Below are 25,713 nucleotides of genomic sequence, written 5' to 3'. Positions count from 1 at the left end.
CCATCGATCTTATTATCGATATCTCGATGGCTCTTGTCAATAGTTTAACACACTCTCTCTCTCTCACTCTCTCTCTCTCTCTCTCTCTCTCTCTTTCTCCTCAGAGGGAAAGAAAGAGAAAGAGAGAGAGAGAGAGAGAGAATCGATCAATTACATAGTCCTGAATAAAATGGTACGTTTGGAAAACGAAATACTGATTGTATAACGAAAAGAAAAAAAAGAAGGAAAAAGAAAAGAAAAAATGAAAAAAAAAAAAAAGAAAAAGAGAAAAAAGGTTCGCTAATTTCGTAGAGAACGTGCTGAGAATGGAAAATTCGAAATCACGTGATAGAAAACCGACGAAAAAAAAAGAGAAGAATAAAAAAAAAAAAAAGACAAAAAAATAAACGTTTTTAACTACTGCACTATCACGAGTTAGATCGTTAGTCCGTGCATTAACCTCCAGAATTTCTCTCTCTCTCTCTCTCTCTCTCTCTCTCTCTCTCTCTCTATCCTTCTAACTATCTCTTTAACTATCTCCGATTGCAGCTAGTACCGGACGATCATTTTCCTCAGTGCATCTAACTCGACGTACCGAATTTTATTCCCGAATTTGTTTCGCCCACGATATTTTCGTAATCCCCGTTAATTTCTAGTCCGACAGATTCGCATCGAGATTACACGAAATGAACCTACGAGCCGTACTACCTTCAGCGCATTAGCACTATTCGATTTCAACCATTTTCATTCTCCTTCCCCCTTTTCTCTCTTTCTTTTTTTTTTTCTTTTCTTTCTCTTGAAATTCCATTTTCTTTTCTTTTTTATTTTCCTTTCCTTTTCTCTCTTGTCGTGTCGTACGGTACATTGATTACGTTGAATCACAAGTTTCATCGACGAACAATTTTCTATCGGTTTTGCGTTAAATGAAAGAGATCAGATAAAAAAAAAAGAAAAAAAAAAAAAAAATATAAAAAAGAATAAAAAAAGAAAAAAAAAGAAAAGAAAATTCCTTTTCCCATGGATCGGAGAGAAAAGGTTTGTCATATTTTTTCTGTCTCTTTCGACAGCTTTTTCCTTTCCTCCTTTCTTTCTGTTCTTCATTTTGTTTTCTTTTCTCATATAACGAACAGTCGTAATGGCAATTAAAAAAATTTAACCGACTCGTCGGACATTTTACGATTTCAAAGAGCCTCGCGTACATTTTTAATCGCTTCGTTAAAAAAGTTATCCGTGCGTACTCGTTGTGAACGAGAGTATAAGCTTAACAAGTATCTATTCGTCAATTTGATATTTCGCATCGTATCCGTACATAGTTGTATATACATATATATATATATATAGTTGTATATGCATATATACATACATACATACATATATACATAGATACATACGTACATAGACATATACATATTATTTATAATATACATATGCCTACGTATATATTTACGTATCTACATATATATTTAGCAAAATGCAATCCTATCAGAGACGCATTAAGTGGCTTTAACGTGCCCATACGTATGTATGTATGTATATGTACATTAGAGTAGAGGATAGAAAGGGAAGGAAAACACGCGCATTTTCGAATAACGGTAGATATAAGCGCGTATTATCAGAGATAGATCGTAAAGGTGCGGGCCCCGCCGAATGGTTGCTGCTGTTGCTGTTGCCGTTGCTACTGCTACTGCTGCTGCTGCTGCTGCTGCTGCTGCTGTTGCTGCTGCTGCTGCCGGGCAAAGTGCATTTTACGTTACGTCAAAATGCGGTTTCCTGTTGCACGGTTAACCTCGTTTCGCAGATGCTCTCTCGTTAGCGCTCACGAAGGAGGTCGCGAAAAATGGATTAGGTAGAATGCTTCGTTGATGTATGCTTGTGTTCTATATATGTGTATATGTTTATCCATGTCTATGTGTATATATTTCCATCTCTCTCTCTCTCTCTCTCTCTCTCTCTCTCTCTCTCTCTCTCTCTCTCTCTCTCTCTCTTTGCGGCCGCTTAACAAACGGTGAGAAAACTGCAAGTGAAGGGGAGATCCCAGAACTGAGCCGCCCGTTTCCTATTTATAACTCGTGAGTAGAGTTCAAGCTTACGAAAGCTCTGGCTAGAATACGTGAGAGAGCGCCTTTAGGTGCGCCCAACGATCCTTTCCTCCCACCAATTCTATACCCTTATCCTACCTCCTCTTTCTCTCCTCCTCTTCCTCATCTTACACCTGCCATTGCTATTGCTTTTGCTATTGCTGTTACTACTACTACTAGTACTACTACTACTACTACTACTACTACTACCAACTTCTCTCCTTTCCTCTTGATATCGTTCTATCTATCTTTCTCTTACTCTGTACTCCCTTATCACCGTTAATCAATCCTCAGGTGGCTCGAAGCTATTGTTTTTACGATATAAAAGAGTATTTCAAATCGAAAGTTACAACGCTAACAATAAATTACCATTTCAATTTTATCACAATGTCTTTTAGATGCTTTAATAAGATGATTTAATAACACGAATTAAATTCTAATAGACATTTATATAGTAATATTGTTTCATTTCATTGTATAGTGTACGTCATATTTTTGAATTATTTTTAACTACTGCTATACTTTAATTTCTGACTCTTTATTTCTATCTCCCTCTTTCTTTTCTTTTTCCTTTTCTTTCTTTCTTTCTCTTTTTTCTTTTTTTTCTTTTCTTTTTTTTTTTTTTTTTTGGCTCTTTTTCTCCCTTTTTCATTTGACGCGAAGAGATATACGCTTACGCTCGTTTATACGTTGTATCTTTAGCAAGTGAAATGTAGAAGGTACGCTTTGAAAGTATGATACCAGCCGCACGTCTTCAATATTAAACTATGCTAACTCGTTCCATTCGCGTTAATTCTGTTTATTTACAAAGAACTATCCGGCTCGATCAATCTTGGTACTACTTGTAAACTTCTACGAAACGTTAAAGTCAGTTCTTCTATTCTTGAATATGTAACGAGGAAAGTCGATTTTCTTAAACTAACTTACTTCAATTTTCTAGTATGAACTATCATTTACGAATTCTAATTTCGTGCCTTTTCAGTTAAGTCAAGATATAAGATCGTTATGAAATTCATTCGAATTAATTATGTTTCTTTTTATTATTATTATTATTATTATTATTATTATTATTATTATTATTATTATTATTAAAAAGAAAGAAAGAGAAAAAACAAATAGAAAAGAAAAAAGACTGAAATTTATTCTACGAAACTTTCGAATTTTTTTCTTGTTTTCTTTTTTTTCTTTTTTCAACCACTAAACCACTCATACCTACTCTTCACTTTATAATGATAAATTTTTTAACATTCATTTTCTCAGGAAGAAACTTTCGACATCGTACAATCCATAAAATCGATTGTCCGCCTAACTTGCTGCTCGCGTGAAGCTTCCATCATGCTTTCGTTTAGATAAATAGTAAAATTGATTGATAGATAGATAGATAGATAGATAGATAGATAGATAGATAGATAGATGGCCATTTTATCTTTTTCTTTTTTCTTTTTTTTTTTTTTTCTTAACTAAGCTATTTAAATTCGACGGAGGAACAGTCTTCAAACGTATTCGATCGAAGAAAATTTTCTTTTTATTATTCAGAGCTTAGTAAGATACATCGACGAATCGATTCTCGAGTAAAATTTTGTATTAGTTAATGTTCGTATAAAATAATCGATAGAGTAGAGAAATACAACGTGAAAATAGAAGTCGTATTCTCGTTGTTTAAAATGATCTAACGTTTCATCGTTTGTAATTTTCTTTTTCTTTCTTTTTTTTTCTTCATTCTTTTTTTTTTCTTTTATTTTATCGCGAAAGTTTTATCAAATGATATGATCCTATTGATAGCCAAAGCTATTTCTAACTGTATCTATTAATAATCGAGTTTGACGTTACGGAAGAATCCGATCTGTGTATATTCGAACTTTCTCCAACAAGATCAATGAAGCAAGGCGACGACGATGATCAGTTACGCGTTACTCGATGTCAATGACGATGAACGAACGCAGAAACTAAAGTCGATGCTTTTAGTTATAGGATTTCTCTTTTAACATTAACCAACAAATCGGGTTACTGTGTCAATCACACGTCATTCATTTTCACTGTAATTTCTTTAATTAAATCGTTAACAGTGATAATCAAATACGTTTAAAAAATATAACGCAAATTATTTCGAACTTTATCATTTATACTTTCGTAATCTCAAAATATCGTGATATAACCGAGAAATGTCAAGAGTTATTACAAATAATTAATATCGACATTTTTTCAAATCACAGAAAACGAAAGATAAATGATTAAGAAGTAAATTAGTACTTTATATTTATCGAAAAAAAAAAAAATATATATATATAAATAAATAAATAAATAAACATTTAGAGATATACAGATATATATATTTTCTTTTTCTTTTTAAAGTTACAAAAATACTTGAATCTATGAAATTAAAAATGAAACATTTGAGATAACGAAAAAACGAACGACTAAAAGAGTAAAAAGAATAAACGTCGGAGTGTCTGTCAGGTTTTAATTTGTGGACACGAGAAAAGATCCTTTCTCGAGAGATAGGGAGAGAAGAAGAAAAAAAAAAAAAGAAAAGAAAAGAAAAAGGGGAAAAAGAGAAAAGCAAAAGAAAGGAAAAGAAAAAAAAAAAAATGGACGAGTTCGTTAACGGCGAACGATATCGGAATGGCGAGGACAATGAGAGGAGAATCGATCGATATCAGTGTGCCGACGGATCGAAACGATGATTGATCGAATCTCGCGGCTCGTACGTACTCGGACCATTAACCGTAATCATAGGTAGCCTCCTGGCAAAATCTAAACATCCATCATCCCTGTCACCGCGCGTAAATGCAACGCTCGGCGCGGAAGGAGCACGACTCGTTTTCGATACGCGGAGTCGCGAGTCGAGATGAAATCGACAGTTTGAAAATTACAAACGGTGGGGGCCACGAAAGATCGCATCGCTTCAAGATATTTTTACCATAAACCCTTTTGCGGTGCCAGCCAGAAGAGAAACGTTAGGTATATTTATTCATCGACGGAATCGATCAACTCTTACGGATTAATCTTAATCTTCCGTCTGTATGCGGACTTTAAAGTAAAAAGAAGAAGAAGAAGAAGAGAAGAAGAAAAAAAAAAAAGAAAAACTATATTTTGACGTGACATGAAATCACGATGAAGTTAATCAAATCGCAAATTACATGGAAAAGTACAACGACTATAAAAATGCTTACGCAATACGTTTCATAGGGTATGCTATTCGTATCGTAAAAAAAAAAAAAAAAAAAGAAAAAAAAAAGAAGAAAAAAAAGAAAGAAAGAACAAAGAAACAAAGAAGAAAGATAGAAAGATAAAAATACATGAGAATCGAAGACGAAACCAAGGAAGATTATTAAGAAGCAAATAAACTTGCCGATCCCTCGTCGGAAGTTAATTTATCTTAGAGCGGTTAGCAGAGCATTGGTTGCGACCCCAAAGACGTGGTCGACCATTTTCCCGTATGCTCGGAAGACGAAGCAGTAGCAGCCGCCGCCTTCACTACCACCTCCACCATCACCTCCATATTCACCTCCGTCTCCCACCCTCTCTTATATATCCCTCTATAGACCTCGTTGGGCAAACGGACGCGCGTACCAACCTAGCCATCACCGGGCGAGTTTCGTGGACTACTTTGAGATTGAGCACCGATCTCCGGGCTATTTCCGTGCAATCTCGCGCTGGCTAACCAAATTGCTGGATCGCATGCGGGCACTCCTGGAATACGTTTTGCTTGATATCGTTTTCGTGGAAAGCAATCGCTTCAGGGAATTCGAAGAAGACGACGACGACGACGACGACGACGACGACGACGACGCCGACGAGAATGACTACTATGGACTTTATATCTATCTCTCTTTCTCTTTCTCTCTCAAGAGAACTTTCGAAAGCATCCAATGGTCGATCGACGAATAGCGAGTTTGCATTTATGCAGCCACGAGGATCTATGAAGACAATTTGAGAACGATGAGATCAATGGTACACGACAGCCAGTTATTTGAAATGGCGAAAGTAGAAAAATAAATGGATCCTAAGACATTCATCAAAACTATCGTAACGACCAAACGTACGGAATTGTATACTCTTCTGTCGATAACGTTTCCTTACCTTTTTACCTTCTTTTTATATATGATCGATGTAACTCCACTTAACTTTATTACCTCTTATCCCCATCCTTCGACCACCTACACGCAACCCATGATTATTATTACGTTTCTTATCTTATGGTTCTACCTTAACAGAATTTATTCTAAGTTATTTAATTTTTCTTTGCTCTCGTATATCTTTCTCTCTCCCTTTATCTTTTTGTTTCTAGAAGAAAAAAAAAAAAAAAAGAGGAAGAATGTACATAGAAGAAGCAATTTCACTAAACTTATCGTATATAGACGATAGGAGGACCTTTATTGGAGACACGATAACTTCTGAATATAATTTATAGAGTGAGAGAGAGAGAGAAAGAGAGAGAGAGAAAAAGAACCTTGAAACTTCTGATCTTGAACATCGAAATGGTTATTGTGTGTACGTAACGGTTCATTTAACTGGCCGACTATATCAGCACCCTAAGGTAAAAGATATAATTTTACGATCGGACCAGATGTGTCAAGAAGTATCGATACATTTGACAGATAGTAATCGATAAAATGGTAAAAGGCATGTAGGAAGATGGAACGATCTTAGAGACGTAGACCACTCCTACCTTCTTAGACGATCGTTCTTACGAGCTGCTCCTCTTAATGCATTTTACGTGTGTAAGTAATATATATATATATATATATATATATATATATATATATATACACATACAAATAATAAAACGTACGTGTAGAAAATGCTCTTTACGGGACCTCATCGAGTCTTATCGTTGTATCGAGCGAGACAACGAAAATTTATGGCCCACCATTAAGTTCGAGCACGAATTCACGCCTCCGCCTCTATGGGAGATCTTCAACGTGTATTCGAAACGTACGTGAGTAAGTTATATACTTACACATAGGAAGATCTAATAAACGTATTAATCGTGATGGATGAAGTCGTGCAAAAAATTCGCTTTGAATCGATTAATTAACTATCGATTTTTAACGAAAAAAAGAAAAAAAAAAAAAGAAAAAGAAAAAGAAAAAAGGAAGAAATCCTCTTTCGAGTGTATTTTTAAAATCGACTTGTTTTTTTTTAATGAATATATAATAAATCATTGATGATTAGTATAATGAGAAAAGAATCGAGAAACATCTTTAACGATCGATTATTTTTCTTAAAAGAAAAAAAAAAAGAAAAAAAAACGAAACAAAAAATAAAAAAAGAAGAAGAAAGAAAAAGAGAAAAAAGAAACCACGTTTTCGTTGGTTACGTTGATTGATTTTTCGAGCGAACAATATTTCTCTCTTTCTCCCTCTTTTTCTCTCCCTCTCTCTCTCTCTCTCTCTCTCTCTCCCTCTCTCTTTCTCTCGGAATAATTTGTAGGAGAAACTAAGCTTCTTTCTTTTCCACCTCAAAGAAATCCCTCATCCTTCGAATTTCTTCCGTAAAGTTGTGATGCTTCCGACCACGATAAACGTACTTTGACTCGTGCGAGAATTTTCAAAGTTTCAGTCAGTCAGGCAGAATAGAGCATAGTCGACGGCTTCTTACCCTTCTCCCCGCCCTGCCGGCTGGCCGGGCCCGTCTTTTCCTCATGGAGGTCGTTTCCTTGGCAAACAGCCCAACTGAGTCTGACAAGAATGCTATTAATGAGACGCGTGTTCCACGAATCGAATGTATTTAACGATTTGTGCAAGACAATTTTCTCTCTCTCTCTCTCTCTCTCTGTTTGTCTGTCTGTCTGTCTGTCTCCTGTCTTTATTTCTATCTCTGTCTCATTGCTATTATTTGAATGTATAAAATTTCCAACGTATTGTCACTTGCTCTGGGTCAAAGTTCATTGTCACCTTGGAAAGGACAAGGGAATTGCTTTTGCACGTAATTATCCATCTATAAGCGTGAACTATAATGAAACGAGTATTACACATCTACCTTATAATTCGATGTAATCAAAACATCGTAATGAAACGTTTATATATGTATATGTATTATGTATGTATTTATGTACGTATACGTACGTACGTACATATGTAGCAGATATGTATATATGCATATACGCTGTAGTTCGGTAAAGTAATCTAAAATCAATATGAGGCGAGTAATCACCCATGCGACGTGTTTAATAGCCACGAATTTCTCACCCCATTTCTATCTCTCTCTCTCTCTCTCTCTCTGACTCTCTTTCTCTCCCTCTCACTCTAATATCATAATATTCACGTTAGAATCACTTTCGATTATTTCTTTCCTCGTTTGAACTGTGAATCCCATGGATTGATTTTTCTTTCTTTTCTTCATTATTTATGCTGTTTTCCTTTTTTTCTTTCTCTCTCTCTCTTTTTTTTTTTTTTTTTTCTTGAACGATTAAAAACCGATGTTATTAATTGTTCGTTGATCGTGGTTGATATTAAATACACACATACACACGCATTCTCTATCGTGCGTATTTAGATATATCATTAACGAGATCAACTTGTTACTTTTCCGAGTAATCTCGTGTTAATACGTATTAAATGATCGTCTCTGTGAAGAAGTAAAAAGGAGAAAAAAGAAGAGAGAGAGAGAGAGAGAGAGAGAGAGAGAGAGAGAGAGAGAGAAGAAAAAAAGAAAAGGAAAAAAAAGAGAAAGGAAAGAGAGGGGAAAGAAAAAAGAGAGAAAAAGGAGAGAAAGAAAAGAAGAAAAAAAGAAAAAGAAGAGGAGGAGGGGTTAACCAGACGAGTTCTAGAACAAGTATCCTCCCAACATCTATATCGCCTTTACTGGCTTGGCATCTTCACTAACCCGATATCCGATCGCAAGCGTGATTCTGAGGAAAAGCAACGAGTAAGAACGTAATTACCGTGGGCGTAGTCGCGAGTTGCAAGCTACCGGCATCAAAATCGAACAAAGTATGGCCTGTGCTTCGTCATATACCTTGCTATTGGCACCTTGCCGATAGGATCAGTCTACTGAAATCTAAAGAAGGATGAATAGGATGTAGGAGTAGGAGTAGGAGAAAATAAAAGGAGGACAAGGAGTAGGAGAAGGGGGGCCGGAGGGGAGAGGGCGGAGGGGGAGGAGGAATAGAAAAGGATCATTAGTCGGAGATTTACTATGCTATATATCAGCCTAATTTATTCAGATTTACTTTTAATTACGATATTACCTACTAGTTGTAATAGGATTTTATCTGAGGAATAATAATCGTAGGTACCTGTAGTAGTGGTAATTTAGTTGGTGCATTAACGTGGTATGCGATAACCTGGTGGGTGGAACGGGGTAGCAAAAGCAAATGCACCCGGTTCGATCAACGTCCACCTTGGGATCTACTCAAACATGGATCCGTCCTCGGTCCACCATTCCTCGTCTTTCTCCATCAGTTCGACTTCTCTTTCTCTCGAGCCAAGGAGATTGCGCGTACGATGGTTACTCTCTCTCTCTCTTTCTCTCTCTCTCTGTCGTTTCAGAGTATGAGAGAGAGAGAGAGAGATGCAAAGCACTCAATTATAGAGTGGCCTGCGGCTCTTCGAGATCGGACTCTGTCCAGCGCCTCTGCTCGCTGCTGGGTGCTACATCACCGAGTTTTTTCGCATCCCGTTCTCCACCGTTAGAACGCACAGCTCTGAGAGAATGAGAGAGAAAGAAAAAAAGAAAGACAGAGGATGAGAGATGCGAGAGAGAAAGAGAAAGGAGACAGACCCTTTGTTGCTTTCTTCCCGTGGTAACTCTCGATCAAAACGTCCTGGCAACCTTGAATCTTCTCAGAGAGATGGGATTTCTTCGTGATTGATTCATTGTCGAGAGGAAAAAGGCTACTACTATTCAACGATGCAATCTTGTCCTTTTAAACAAGCTCGATTTTCTTCCTTATTAAATGTATCTATCTATATCTAGGTAGTTAAATTTTCCCGTATCCTCTTCCAAATGTCCTCGAACGATCGAATTCATGATAACGCATTCGACGTGCCAGTGCGAATCCAATTTGCGGGAAACGAAATGCTGGCGTACGGAAAACGTGCGCGACGACCCCCTTCGATTCTATTTCCCATCCTAATCTAAGATTACGTCTGACCTAGGTCGATAAACTCTTTCGGTTCAGAACAAATTAGGAGGACGTCTTTCCAATGGTGACGATAGTCACCGACGAAGCGATTTCCGCCCTTAATCCAGGACACACCCCACGAAATCGAGTCAACCCCCTTAGGTAATGTCGGAAAGTCGGTCCGGTCCGGCCCGACCCGCCCATTCAGGAAATTGACCCATCTAGTCTGCACTATCATCAACGTGTACGACTACGACGCTTCGAGGTAGGACCAAAATAACCTCACGATCACCACTGACTCTTACTCTTTCTCACTCATGAATTTACCAACGTTTACTGTATACGATATGATTGTTACGATGTTTCTCTGTTTTTCTTTTTTATTCCTAAAGGATAAATTCAAAAAATATATATATATATATAATGTATATACATTAATGTCCCACAAATCACATCACATTTCATCTTGATAAAATTATATTGAGAAACGTTTTCTCATTTTTCATTTAGCGTACCTTTCTCTCTCTCTCTCTCCGTTTTTTCTTTTTTATAATTGAAAAAAAGAAAAAAAAAGTATGTATATATATATATATATATATCCGAGACCGAGTCTTATAATTACTATTAAACGGAGACATTAGTAGGTCTACATACAAAGGCCCCTCTCGATCGTTCGTACTGATTATTACGAGGAGAAGAACTTACGTCCCACTTTCGATCGTTATGGATTTAATATTCCACATCTTCGTAGAAAGATTCGAATAAGAGGAGGGCAAAGGTCGCGATGAGAAACCGTTATCGACGTGCCAGCCGTAGGTACTCGTCATAAATCTAGGCTGAGAGTAAGACGAGGTATCGTTAAAAATCCAACGTAAGTATATTCGGTGTTGATCGATCCGAACGATTCGATGACGCGCTAATTTTCGAATACTGAAAATCTCTCTCTCTCTCTCTGTCTCTCTCTCTCTCTGTCCCTCTTTCTCTCTTTTTTCCTCTTTCTCTCTCTCTCTCTCTCTCTTTCTCTCTCATTCTTTCGATATCGTCAAAAAGGTCAGGGTTATCACGATCGGTCACCAAACGGTTCTCATGGCGTTAAAACTCGATATATCGCCGGCGAATAAGATTTGTCACGTGGAGAGAAAACGTTCTCGAGATCAGAAGAGAGCCGAAGAAAGAAGGACAAATCTCCTTGGGTATTACTAAGATATCCTACCACCATCTTGACAAAGGCATCGACCTAATTCCGTTTCTGAATTTCGAGATCGATTCGATCGGAAAAGAAGCCGAAGAAAAGACTAGGATATGTTTCTTTCTCTCTCTCTCTCTCTCTCTTTCTTTTTTTTTTCTTTCTTTTTTTTACGGTCGTTCAACTTCTCTCTCTCTCTCTCTCTCTCTCTCTCTCTCTCTCTCTCTCTCTCTCGTGGGAAATAAGAGCTTCCACAAGATGGTCAAGAAGGCCCTCTCCGGAAATGCTTCAAGATGTCTTTTTAAGCAGGACTAGAAGAGAAGGGAAGGGCTTTGTAAGATTTTTCCAAGATACCCCTTTTACTTTCTCGGATTTTAGAGGAAATGTCACCTTAAGATATAGAGAAGATGACGGATCGAGCGCATTTCTTTATTCGTTTTATTAATAATAATATATATAAGGAAAAAAAAAAAGAAAAAAAAAAAAAAAAATAAGAATAAAATGAACATGAATCGGGATAATATTACATTCCTTTAATTGCGTTAGTAATGAGATAAAAAAAATTTACGAGGATGGAAGCATAAAAAAAAAAAAAAAAAAAAAATAGAAAAAAAAAAATAAATAAAAAAGAAAAACGAAAGAAGGAAAGAAATTCATTAATTTGCAAAAACTCTTAAACATTACTAATCTTTTTCAGGACGCGTACGGGATATATAAAGCCGCTTCGAAATGAAATCCTTTGACAAAATTTATATTATTGGATATATGGAAAATTCCATTAAAAATTAAATCGGATTAATAGTTTTCATTTATAATAATATTTTATCGTTCATATAAGAAATACGAATGTATATTCTGTTATAATAGAAAGAGAAGATTTTCTGTTTAATACCTCGACCTTAACATATTCTCCCCATGCATTTCTGAGAGAGGCTAACGCTCTACATACCTAAATTACTACGTTTACCTTGCACGGTCGAGTTAATTCCTGTCACGTGCTCGTGTCAGGGCCGTACTTGGCACGTTAAGTGTCGATGGACCTCCAAGTTACGTCCTTTGTCTCTCTCTCTCTCTCTCTCTCTCTCTCTCTCTCTCTCCCTCTCTCTCTCTTTCTTTATCTATTTATCTATCTCTGTCCAGCTTTATCCCATTTTCTCTTAGTCGAGCCAACACAACGGCTGTTAGCACCTTCTTCTTTGTTTAAGTAGCTATTACGTAAATCGTTCTAATTTTTCTCTCCTCTGACCTCAGGTCTTATTTTATTTCGTTCTCGTTATCTTCCATGTCTCTTTCTTCTTCTTCTTCTTCTTCTTCTTTCCTTTTTTTTTTTTATCTTTTTTTTCTACCTTTTTTTTGATACTCCTTTTACTTCAACGACGCTAACAATTATATCATATCTCTTTTAATAGTTACAATTGATCTATAATTAATCATGCTTTATAAATAATATTTTATAGATGTTATATCGTTTAATACGTAACGTTAGAATGACATGCATACGTAAGCTCGTATTAGTAGACGTCGTCGTTATCGTCGTCTTCGTCGTCGTCGTCGTCGTCGTAGTCGTCGTAGTCGTCGTCGTAGTCGTCGTCGTCGCGTAGGAGGAAACCCAACATATTTTCCATTCCGCCGGCAAGACCCATTTAACGGGTCACAAAGGATTTCCACGTTTGTTTTAACTGGGACGTATCCGTGGCTCTTTAACTCTAAAGGCTTCCACGAACGTATGCTGTGTGTTAGCCAGCAGCGTTTGGCTTACGTCACGCGGATTGCGGCTGTAACTTCTTGTCCATGATCGTGCTAATGAAAAATGATTGCTAACGCATGTACAACAGGCTTATGTATATACATAACAGTATTATGTACGTATGAATGTATAGATATACCTAAGAAATTATTTCATTTATACGAGATCATTTTATGACGGTAGTTATATATAAGAACGTATATATGAAAGATATTATTTTTTTCCTTAATTGTTATGCATTTTTCAGGCAAATTCATCGATCATCAATCTTATTTTTTGTTTTGTTTTCTTGTTTTCTTTTTTTTTCTTGTTTTTTTTTTTTTTTTTTTTTTTTTTTTTAATGATACAATCTACGTCACGCGAAATTCTATTTCTTATTATGAAAACAGAGAGAGAGAGAGAGAGAGAGAAAGAGAGAGAGAAATAAAATAATAGTAATGAAAGAAAAAAAGAAAGAAAAGGAAAGAAAAAAAAAAAGATTCGCCCTCAATAGCTCATTTCTATTTTAATAATTAAGGTAAGGTATTTATATTAAAAATTTACTGGTGATTAAATTCGAAAACAACGTTTTTCACGATTTACCTCTACCATTAGAGAGAGAGAGAGAGAGAGAGAGAGAGAGAGAGAGAGAGAGAGAGAGAGAGAGAAAAAGCGAGATTTTGAGAGGGTGCACGCCAACCGGTAATTCGCCTCTCCCGTTCTCCCGACAATAGCGTTTATAACGGAAGCCGTTGAGTAGGTCAGGAAGGAATCGTAATGACGGTATTATATTTTCTCCTACGGCTACTTTCGCCGTTTCCTCCGTTCACCTCGGGCTATTTCTTTTCGAGATATATCGTCGGTGCCAACGGAGTGCTCACGATGGAATTAATTAAAGCAAGGATTTATTCTGTCTCTTATATACTCTCTCTCTCTCTCTCTCTCTCTCTGTCTCTCTCTTTGTCTGTCTCTCTCTCACTCTTCCTTTCGCTTATAAACGATGATAACACAAAACCATTGTCGTCGTACACATACATATATGTACACACACATACATTACTATAATCCGTGTATCGGATGAAGACGAAGATTAGATTGTTATTCTTTCTTCAAACGAAAAAAAAAAAAAAGAAAAAAAAAGAAAAAAAAGAAAGAAAAGAGAGAAAAGAAGACAAATTTCATGGATTAAATATTTTTTAATTAGAAGAAGAGATAAAGAAAGAAAAAAGAAAAAAAAAGAACAGAAAAAGAAAAGAAGATAATAAACCATGAAATTTCTTTCGAACGTCATTTTGCAACGTCAAAGTTTAACATTCACGAATAAGAGCTCATCCATGTTGGAAGCATCCTTCTAACTTAGGAGGATGAATAACGACGATGAGAATCTCGGCGTATTAACGCCTAAATCCAATGAACGAGAACATCCACGTATCGCTAATCCTGTTAAGCATCGGCTGGATCAATGAGAGTATGTTCTACGAGAAACTGATTAATCTCCGCTTCGTACCGCTATGATTATTTGAAAGTTAATTAATACGACGCTTAGTAATTAACATAATTTTCCTATCCATCTTTTAACCTTCGATTAAAATATATTACTTTTAACAGATTGTAACTATACCGTAATTAGTTTTGATATTATTCATAAAGAAATGTTTTGCGTACTATGACATCATCCCTTTTAAGATTCACACAATTTTTATATTTGTATGTTGCTTTACATAAGCACCGAAGTTATTTTTTTTCAATTCAATTCGTTTAAATGACCAAAGCAAGCTGTTCTTTTTGATAAGATAAGTCTTATATGCTGTTGCCAACGATCGTTTTTCTCTTTCTCTCTCTCTCTCTCTCTCTCTCTCTCTAATTCTCTTTCTATCTCTTTTTTTCTCCCAATGATTCTAGAAAGAGTTTACAGATATTTTTATATTAACATTTTTATACGTACCAACGTATTCATTCCTTTTTCGATTTTTATGCTTATTAAATCGTACATATCCATTTGTTATTCAATTATACCAAGAAATATGTTTTAATACATCGTTTCCGTTCTCGTTGAATATTTATTTAAACATTAATCGGTATAGAAAAAAGAGAGAGAGAGGGAGAAAAAAACAGGAATGATTTTCAATAGCAAATACAACTATATGTATATAAATATATACATACGTTGGTATTTAACGTATAGAAACAAACAAAGAGTTATCATATCAATAATAAATGATCAGAAATATTGTGCAAATTAACTCGTACGTATCTTATAGGTATTTGTACTTAACGGGAGAATAAACAGGAATGAAAAACAGATAGGTAAACTGTTGTATGAGAAATGTAAACTAGGTCGAGTGAGAGATTAAAAACGAAATTCGAAAACTGACAATATCGGTAAAAAGAATATTATTAGAGATATAGAATTGATAGTGTGAATAAGTGGTTGTTATCTAAAAGAAAAATGTTAACGCCTCTTTCGTATTTTATCTTTTCTGATAAAATGTGTGAGCTAAGAATAAAAGTTCGAAAACATGAAGGTCTCTTGGGATGTCTTCGGAGTCGAATTTCTTCTTGAAAGCTTTTGAAAACCGTACGAGCGTACTTACTACGTATACAGTGTTAAGACTAATAGAATTATCGGTCGATGAAACACACGTTCGTCTTATCTAATGGAAGCGACCATAGAAAGAGAAAGAGAGAGAGAGAGAGAGACAGAGAGAAAGAGAGACTGGAAGATAGTAGTCATCGTGTGTGGCCGCTCCCTCCGGCTCTTTCTCTTGAAGATTTAACGTCCACGCAAGCATTATGGCTGACTATGGTGTGTATCCAGGAAAACCACCATTATACCGTAGAGCCAAACAATTACGCTTCCTACGTTTTAAATAGAACTCGTTCGAATAAACGAGAATGGAAAATCGTCATTTAAATTCGCCATCGACGTTGTCGCGTTATATCCTTCGTTCGTTTCTATTTCATTAACGATAACATAGATAGATAGATAAATGGATAAATAGATAGATAGACAACCCGTTATTTCTAATTAATATTACAGTATATATCTTACGTTTACAATATCAGAATGACTACGTGCTCAGTGACTATTGGGCTTTTAGCGATACGTTTACTATTCGTAACGTTGTCGTTCTATATAAATCTATTTCCGTGAAATTTCTATCTTAGCGACAATTATGACGTATTCGATAATTTCATCGTTTATGTATACATATATATATATATATATATATATATATATATATATATATGTGTGTGTGTGTATGTACGAAATAAAGGTAAATCGGACAATGTCCCGAACGACTCTACTCAATCATCATCTGTGTACACATTTACAGTTACCTGGTAGTTGATCGACTCTATTTAGATAGAATTCTGCACGAAAGAGTATCGATAGCTATCGGCATCACCGGCCTTTCGATTAAGAAACCCGGCTCTCTCTCTCTCTCTCTCTCTCTCTCTCTCTCTCTCTCTCTCTCTCTCTTTCTTTCTCTCCCTCTCTCTCTCTCTTTTTCTCTCTCTTTCTCTCTCGTTGATGTCGAGCACGACTTGACTCGACTCCGCTCGACTCGACTCGACTCGACTCGACTCGACTCTCGCGTCCTTTCGACCGCGTGAAAAGTGTTACGGAGGAGACGGTAAGAATATATCCTATGGTATGGCACATACATAAATGCTGGAATATCGTCAGTCAGCATTTTTCTTTCTTAAGGATTTCACCAAAGCCGTTTCCTTCGAGCTAGCTCGCGTGGACAAAGCGATAAAACGAAACGGCAAAAGCTAGAGACAGAGAGAGAAAGATAGAGAGAAAGAGAGAGAGAAATATGAAAAAAAAGTAGAAAAAGAATGGAAATCTTTCTCTCTCTCTCTTTCTCTCTCTCTCTCTTTTTCTTTCTACGTTCACCCTTCTCTTTTGAACACCTCTTTCGCCTCTCTCTCTCTCTCTCTCTCTCTGAACGGCGTTCCTAGCCATCCTTGGCTACACCATTCACTTTTGACGCAGCACTCACCAAGAGAAATCCCACGTGTGAAAATGGAAGGACCGAACGATATCGAGGTGCCCCTTCAGGCACCGTGAATACTATATCGGGTGTTCTGTAATTGACAGCCCATTTGAGAACCAAGTCAACGTTTCCTTTTCTCGAGCCTCTCTTTCTTTTCACGCTCTTTCTTTCTCAAGGCACGAGAAGAAAGAAGTCAGTCTTGAGACCCTTTCCTCCCTGATCTCCTTTCACCCTTACGTTCCAACGATCTAACGTTAAATCTAACGCCATGCTCCAACATACGCAGGCGCGTACTTTCGACTCCGTTACCATCGCTCCTTGTTATTCCGATCGATTCTATCTCGAGTTCGCTAGTACGTACGACGACGAGTACGTTACATTACTGAAACGAGAAAGGGAGAAAGACAAGGGAGGAGGAAAGGTAGGGGGAGGGGAGGGGAGGGGAGGGGGACAGATAGACAATTTGATTTGTTAGAAATCTCGTAATGGTATTACGAGATTTTGTATTTTATCGATACGCATTAGAAACATTGTTTCGATCATGAAGCCTATATACGTGATCCTTATAAGCGTTGATCAAATTTTTTCAATGACTTTTTATTTTCATTCCTTCTTCCTTTCTTTCTTTTCTTTTTTTTCCCCCCTTTGAAAAAGTGCGACACCATCACCACCCTCTCTCTATTCTCTTCTGCTTTCTTTCTTTCTTTCTTTCTACCATTTTTTTTTCTTCTTTTTTTTTTTTTTATCATTTCTCCGCCCGTTAGAAAGTTCTTCGATGTGGTAGGAGGAATCGAAGGATAGCGCAATTCGAATTCCATTCGCGTCTTTGCCACAAGGCAGGTAGGTACAGAGCCGAGATGGATAGCGGGAATCGCCGCTTGAAGGCATCTGGATGCAAGTGTACCCGGGGATCACGACCCAATGTGGGTGCGAACTATCGACCAAGGAATTTTATAACTTCTCATTCCCGAAGATCCGATAAAAATAATATATGAATTCTGTATGATGGACGATCTTGATAAATTCCATCGAATAAGAATGTCACTCGAATCGAACGATTTCTTCTTCATTTTTTCTTTCTTTCGTTTTTTCTTCTTTCTTTCTTTCTTTCTTTCTTTCTTCTTCATCATCTTCTTCTTCTATCCTTTGCATTTTTGTTTTCTTTTCTTTCTTACTAACGAAAGGTCAGGTCCAATATTTTATAAATCGAAATTATTTGGATGAAAGGAAATAAAGAAGAAAGAAAAAACAAAAAATTAAAGAGAAATAAAAAAAAAGAAAAAAAAAAAGAGAGAGAGAGAGAGAGAGAAAGAGTCAAATTAAAGTTCCCAAGGTAAGACGAAAGAAAGATGACTTCAACGTTAAACGGTACGTACGCTCGTTCAAGTACAATTTATCAATCACCGATCGACGAGGGTGGCCAATTAATCTTTATCGAGAGGGAATAATGTTTATGTTCTAATGAAAAACGATCGGACCGGTTACTTGAACGCCAGTTGGAGAGAGAGAGAGAGAGAGAGAGAGAGAGAGAGAGAGAGAGAGAGAGAGAGAGACAGAGGAAAAAAAAAGAGTAGGTATTGGCAAAATAACGTGAAGCTCTTCGTCTGTAATAAATTCTAGTCACGTTCGTGTGTCCGCCCCAGTGATCCGTTTGATATATCCACTACGCTTTGTATCAAACTACTACACCTAATTTTTTATACCATCTAAACGTACACGTACACCGTGCACGTCGATAGGCCAAACGAATTGAAGACAAAAAAAAAGAAGAAGAAGAGGAAGAAAAAAAAAGAGAAACAAAAAAAAAAAAAAAAAAACAAGGAAAAAAAAGAGAGAGATAGATCGAACCGAGTTTTACGCGATCGATCAAAAATTTTCAGTTATACGGTTATTAGTTCGTAAATCTTCATAAAGGTAAACCCGCCCTAACTATAATAATACGTTTGCATGTATAAATTACAAACGCGTTAACGCTTTGTACACTTTGATATAAACAGTACACGCGTTAAAACGTATCTCGTAGGTATAATTAGTTTCCCATTATGCAAAACTTTTTTTCTGTTATATTCACTTCCGTGAGAGTAATGTTAGAAAAGTCTTTAAGAATTGAAAATGCATATAAGAAATGCATATAAGTATGTATACGACGAATAACGTATTTTTATAATTAATAGATACGGTTCATGATAATAAATAAACAATACGATTTTTTCAACGTCTAAGATAAAATATATTCTTCGATAATATACATAGAATATATATATATATACAATATATTATATTATATATATATATATTTATTTATTTATTTAATTATTCGATGGTAAAGCAAAGGTACGAATGAAAAAAAGAAAGGAAAAGAAAAAAAGAAATAAAAGAGAGAGAAAGAAAGAAAGAAAGAAAGAAAGTTAATTAGAAACGACGATTTATCTGTTATATCGAACATGACGTCCCGTTAATAGGAAAATAATAAATAAATAATTATAATCTAGATCTAATCTCCTTCAATAATGAGAATTTAAAAAAAGAAAGAAAAAAAAAAAAGAAAAAAAAATAAGAAAGGAAAAGATATGTCGATGTCGATGACGATGACGATGACGATGACGATGATGATAATGGATCTGATTTAATAGAATATTTTCAATGTTTCAACGGCCATTATTTTACGTACATAGTTATTCCCGAATCCAGGATGAATATCGGGGAAACGGGAACAATGCGAACGTAGCCGACATTTTACAGTAGCCGACCGGAGATCGGTGTCCAGCCATGCGAGTGACACCGGAGGTTTGGGAAGGGATTGTCGGATGAAGGGTCCAGGATGAAGGCTCGTTTGGAGGATGTCGGCTCGTCCCGGCTCTAGGCCGCTCTTGGCTTAATCCCACGATAACATTGATTAAGGTAAACGCTGGAGCAATCCCTTTCCTCACCATTCAAACTCGTCCCCCTCCCCCATCCCCACCTCCTCGCTCACCCCCTTCCCCATCTTTCCATCCCTTTACTCGTCGCCACTATTCAACCATGGAAATTCGACGACATAGATATATGTACATAGATACAACGTAGAACATCCCGTTTTCTAACAAAATTATTTCAATATTCTCCCACGTTCTATTATAAACTAATTCTATTTAATTATTATCCATAATTTTTTTTTCTATAATCGAATGGATTATTAATAAACAAAGTTTTATAGAAAATTATTCTAAAATTTTCGTAACGATCGTTATATCGATTATCTATATATTTTATTAATATAATAACCGGATATAGAATAAAGATTTCTTTATATTTAGATAGAAGATAAACATTGACCTGATTGCGAATAATGATATCTTCGTTAGAATGCGATTTAATAGAATTCTTCATTTATTATACATAATCTATTGAAATATTAAAAGGTTGATAATCCATTGTGTGTATGTTTGTGTGTGTTCGATTTCATATTTAATAGATAATTACATATTTGTTGTACTCTAATACAATGTATAAATTATTGCTTGTGAGAGAGAGAGAGAGAGAGAGAGAGAGAGAGAGAGAGAGAGAGAGAGAGAGAGAATTGTATACGCAATTGTATATGCTATTAGAAAATACGTACGTTTATCCTCCATGGAGATCTATCTCCTTCGATGTTAGACAAAGGACTGTCTAAGCTAAAGGTGAACCTCCGAATCGTATTGTCCGACCCAACTCGATACTCGTGAATGTTTGTTTACGTTACGATGTTGTCTCTGCGTTTCCCAATATTGTTTTTCCGGGTATTATCAACTGGCACACATGTATATATACGTACACACATATACACACGTACATATCTGACATATGTTGAGAAAGTAAATATCGTGACAACTAAAAATACAAGATTACATCAGCTCTGATTAATATGTACAAAAATGAAGAAAAATACTTTTTGTTAGAGATATTGCTATTTAATTAATCCGATTAAGAAAAAAAAGAAAAAAAAAAAAAGAAAAAAAAAAAAAAAAGAAAGAAAAAAATATATATACACAAATTATTATTATTTGTCAGATTATTATTATTTATCAACAATGAAAATGAATGAAATAATAAATTTACAGAGGATCCATTGAACCATCTTTCATAATATAAAATGGGGAATAGATTTCTCGTTTAGCGGTATAATTAACGACTACTACGACGTCACTTCTCTATAAAGTCTTATACGCTTCTCTATCTTCGTACGTTGACAGACACGAAGGAGGGAGAGACAGCTCTCTCGCCTATTAACTAGCACGTCAGCGTACGGTAATTTAGCGTTGGCGAACGGTTAACGGTGCGGACACAAATCGAAAGCTCGTGCTGTCGCACCAGCGACAGGTGCAAGTGCAGGTGCACTTGCCACCCGCCTACGCTTTAATAAATCTCTCCTTTTCTTTTCTATTTTTCTTCTTTTCTCTTCTTTTCACCCCTCGACCTCGTCCAACCCCACCCCGAAAGAATTAACCATCACTTTGATAGAGCTGTACACTTTTTTCTCTCTCGCGAACGACGTTCGCGATTATTTCGAATGGGAATTAGTGAACGTTTGATAGGAAATTATTCTTTCCATTTCTATTCGCCTTTCGTTCATCTTTTTTCATTCAGAAAAGAATTTTAAACGTCGCCTCGATCGAATTGTACAATTTGATTTTTTATCCGAACGACATTTGCGATTATTTCGTAAGGGATTAGAAAATTATTATTGATTGGAAATTATTAGAGTAGGATGATCTTTTTTCTTTTCTTCCTTTTTTTCCCATTCATTCTTTCGTAACAAATCGTGTTTGGATTTCGAATTTTAGCAAATGCGATTCGTGTCCGAATCAAGTGAAGAAAAAGAAGAAAGAAAGAAAGAGATAAAAGGATAATTAGATCGTTAGGTTTATAGGGAGTAATAACTCGCATGAACTCTGAGGTTCGAAGAAATGATAGATCGGAACTTGAAGGAACGCGACCGATTCTAGAGTTCCTCACGGCACGATTGACCAAGATAGATCGAGATTCACATTGAACGAACGTTGCCGTTTGAACAAGAACACCATCTCATCCCTTCGACACTGATTTTGACCCCACGATCGTTCTCCTAATACTCTCCAGGTTCGTTCCTGTAACGAATGAAATGGAATGATGGTACACGATGTGGTTGTGACGCTTGTACCTTTGGTATAGTAATAGTAGTATATACTAGTACATAGGAGTTACATAGTGATTCGACCTGGTCGCGCGGTTCTCTCAACTCCTTTCGGATGGATGCGGGCATGACCAGACAGAAGATAGCGGCATAAATATGTATGCGAGCTACGTGGTTATGATGTATACATATGCCGATGGAACAGAAATGTATATGTGAAAGAGAGATAGATAGATAGATAGAGAGAGAGAGAGAGAGAGAGAGAGAGAGAGAGAGAGAGAGAAAGGAAGAGAAAGAGGGAGAGAGGGTGGGAGAAAGAGAAGACACGAGTGTGTAGAGAGGAGGAGGGTATAACTGGAGAGCGGCACAGTTATCGTATATGGGCAGAGATCTCGCTTATAATAACCGCATGTACAGCTATGTACGTTCTACATAAAGCCTCTTACTATATCGTCTATACAGCTGCGTCCGAGGTCCTACTTTGGCTCTTTCAAAGAAACCTCCCGAGTTGTATCCTCTCACCACCCACGTGTCCTTCCTGATTATGACGAATGCGTCTCGGTAGTAATGATCAATTCGAACGATGATCCACGTCCACGAATTATACTTTCTTATTAGATAATTTCGAACGATCCAAAAAAGAAGAAGAAAAAAGAAAAAGGAAAGGAAAAAAATGATATGAAAGTTTTTACAAGAGATTCCTTTTACATTACATTCGTTTTCATTTTCATGATTTTAATATATTATTATTATTATTATTATTATTATTATTATTATTATTATTATTATTATTATTGTTTTTGTTTAGAGAAAATAGAATTCAAGTAGATTATTAAAATTTCTTAACTTTTCTCTTTTTCTCTCTTTTTTTTTTCCTTTTTTTCTTTTTCTAGAAAAAAAAAAAAAAAAAAAAAAAAAAAAAAAAAAAAAAAAAAAAAAAGGAAAGGAAAGAAAAGAAAAAAGGATCGATAGCATTAGAATTCGATAGAATTATCCTATCTCGTATTCTCTACTCCACGTTTAAACGTGAGTTTCACTTAAATCCTCTCTTCCATGATTCCGTCCGATCCGTTGATCACAGTGATTACCGTAAATACGGATTCGTCACTTCGTGACAATGCTGCCGATCCGTTTTGACGTTTCTACATCGGAACGCGATATCTCGAAAAGTAATGCGGAAAATGGAACATGCTGTTTATTAGATATCTACCACCCGATTTGATATTCCTCGGTCGCGGATTCATCTCATCCTGTACAGTCGACTTTATATCCCATTACTTATGTAACTATGCGCATAATTTAGCATAAACTTTTCTTGCTATACGAAAGAGAAAGAGAGAAAGAGAGAGAGAGAGAGAGAGAATGGATAGAGGTGACAGTGTTTTGGTACGATGGATCACGCGATGTTAAAAAGAAAAGGAAAAAAAAAAAAGAAAATTTCTCTGATATAGAGAAAGACCCTATCGATCTATAATTTATTATTAAAAGATCTCTAGGAAACACGGTCGCACGATAGTTTGACCCGGAAAAGATTGATAGATACGTGGGATCTATAATTGACGATATAATGAATGCGGAACAAACAGATCCCATTGACTTATATTTTTTCTTTTTCTTTTTTTTTCTTTCTTGTTTTTTTTTTTCTTTTTTTTTTTTTTTTCTTTTAAAAGACGATACATATATACATATAACCTAAATATATCTATCCTCAATATCATCTATCTACCTAGTTCCGTCAATGCCCGAGGACGTTCGTGTTACGTAACTTATCTATTTTACGATGACACATATCGACACAAACGCGTCGCAACATTATTCTTAAGACATTACCGATGGGATATAATCTTTTAACCATATTCACAACGAACAATATTAATTTTATGTAAGGAATATCTTCGTCGAATGAATCAATACATCGATAAATAAATAAATATATACAAATGAAAACGATCGAATGAGGTTTCGCTTGATTATTTCGCCGAAACGAATTTTCTTAAATTACAATTTTCTATCATCTTTTCCTTTTCTATTTCTTCGTCTTTATTCTCTAATGGAAGAGAGAAAATATAAGATGAGGTAAATCAATAGACGCATAATAGCCATGGAAATGATAGAATCGACCTAAGTGAACAGAAAGATGTTATTATAAACGCCACATAGATATAACTTATATGTATAAGTATAAAGACTGCTCTCGTCGATAGGCGATGGAAATCGAAGCGTGGAATTGCTTAAGCAGAAGTCACGAAGGCAAACGAAAGGAGGAGAATGTCTTAGCGACGTTTACTACGCTCCATTAATTTTATTACGGGCTGCCGAGCGTGCCGAGTTTTCGACCGTCTCGATCGATCGCGGTCTATCGATCGATCGATCTCTTTCCTCCATTTCCTTGGTAAGATCGAAGAAGTTATTTCGTTTTTCTCTTTACTATCAATCTTCGTATTAACACGAAACGGGATAATGTATATCTTTTATAAAATATCCGAACGTTTTTATCATTTCACGTACAAATAGATCTCTTCCTCTAATTAGGTATATTTATGTTTATTCACTAAGTGAAGTATATGTTATATCACTTTTTTCTTTTTTTTTTTAAATACTTTCGAAATTATTTTTCATCTGTTTGATCATTATAACAAGTATATTCATATATTATATACTATATTACTATATATACTTTTTCTCTTTCTCCGTACATATATATATATATATATATATATAAATGGATACATATGAAAAATACGTACGAATTTACCATATATCCTAAAGTAATAAATATTAATAATAATAATAATAATAATGATAAAAAAAAAAAGAAAAAAAAAAAACCAAATCGAATTGTTGGTTTCGCTCTGACAGGCGCGCCCAACCACCCTCTCCCACGGCTCTCTTTTTGCATCCCTCTCAACGGCCGACGCATTTATACCACGCGCATAAGCGACGAGCTTGAAATGCATCCCGCGCGTTACGGCAACGAAAAGAGCAAAGGAGCAAAGAGTAAAAAGAGCGAGCGAGTGAGTAAGCGAGAGAACGATATACATACAAACATACATACATACATACATATATATATATATATAAAGTGAATGAGGAAGGAAGAGAAAGAAAGAGAAAAAGAGAGAGAAAGAGAGAAGATACTCGGCGTTCGCGCGCAAAAGCAAAGAGGTATTCTTTTTTATTTTCCCTCTCTCTCTCTCTCTCTCTCCCTCTCTCTTTCTTTTTTGCAAATGGCACTATGCGCGGCACCCGTGTCAAATATTAACCGTGAAGCAGCCATGCTGCAAGTACGCGACCGAACAATGGCTAATGGACAATAATACCACTGTTTCCGACGGCAGACGGACGAGAACGTACTCTGGTGCACTGTCACGTTCTGACAATTTTCATGCACGCCCACTTGCACTCGTGTCCGTGCGCACAACCCACCTCCTCCCCCCTCTCTATCTACCTCTCTCTCTCTCTCTCTCTTTCTCTCTCTCACTCTGTGTCTATACAATATCACCAGCTCGATATCCATATGTCATCCTCGATGAACGAT

General features: G+C 36.0%; 1 protein-coding gene across 4 annotated transcripts in view; it reads right to left on the bottom strand.

The window, feature by feature from the left end:
- LOC124426329 (CCR4-NOT transcription complex subunit 6-like) overlaps positions 1-25,713 on the bottom strand; it is a 427,489-nt gene that overhangs the window by 289,674 nt on the left and 112,102 nt on the right. The window lies entirely within an intron of this gene.

The sequence above is a fragment of the Vespa crabro genome, chromosome 8 (assembly GCF_910589235.1).
Source record: "Vespa crabro chromosome 8, iyVesCrab1.2, whole genome shotgun sequence".
Taxonomy (NCBI): domain Eukaryota; kingdom Metazoa; phylum Arthropoda; class Insecta; order Hymenoptera; family Vespidae; genus Vespa; species Vespa crabro.
The sequence above is the reverse complement of the archived record's forward strand: the minus strand, read 5'-3'. Positions and strand labels throughout refer to the sequence as shown.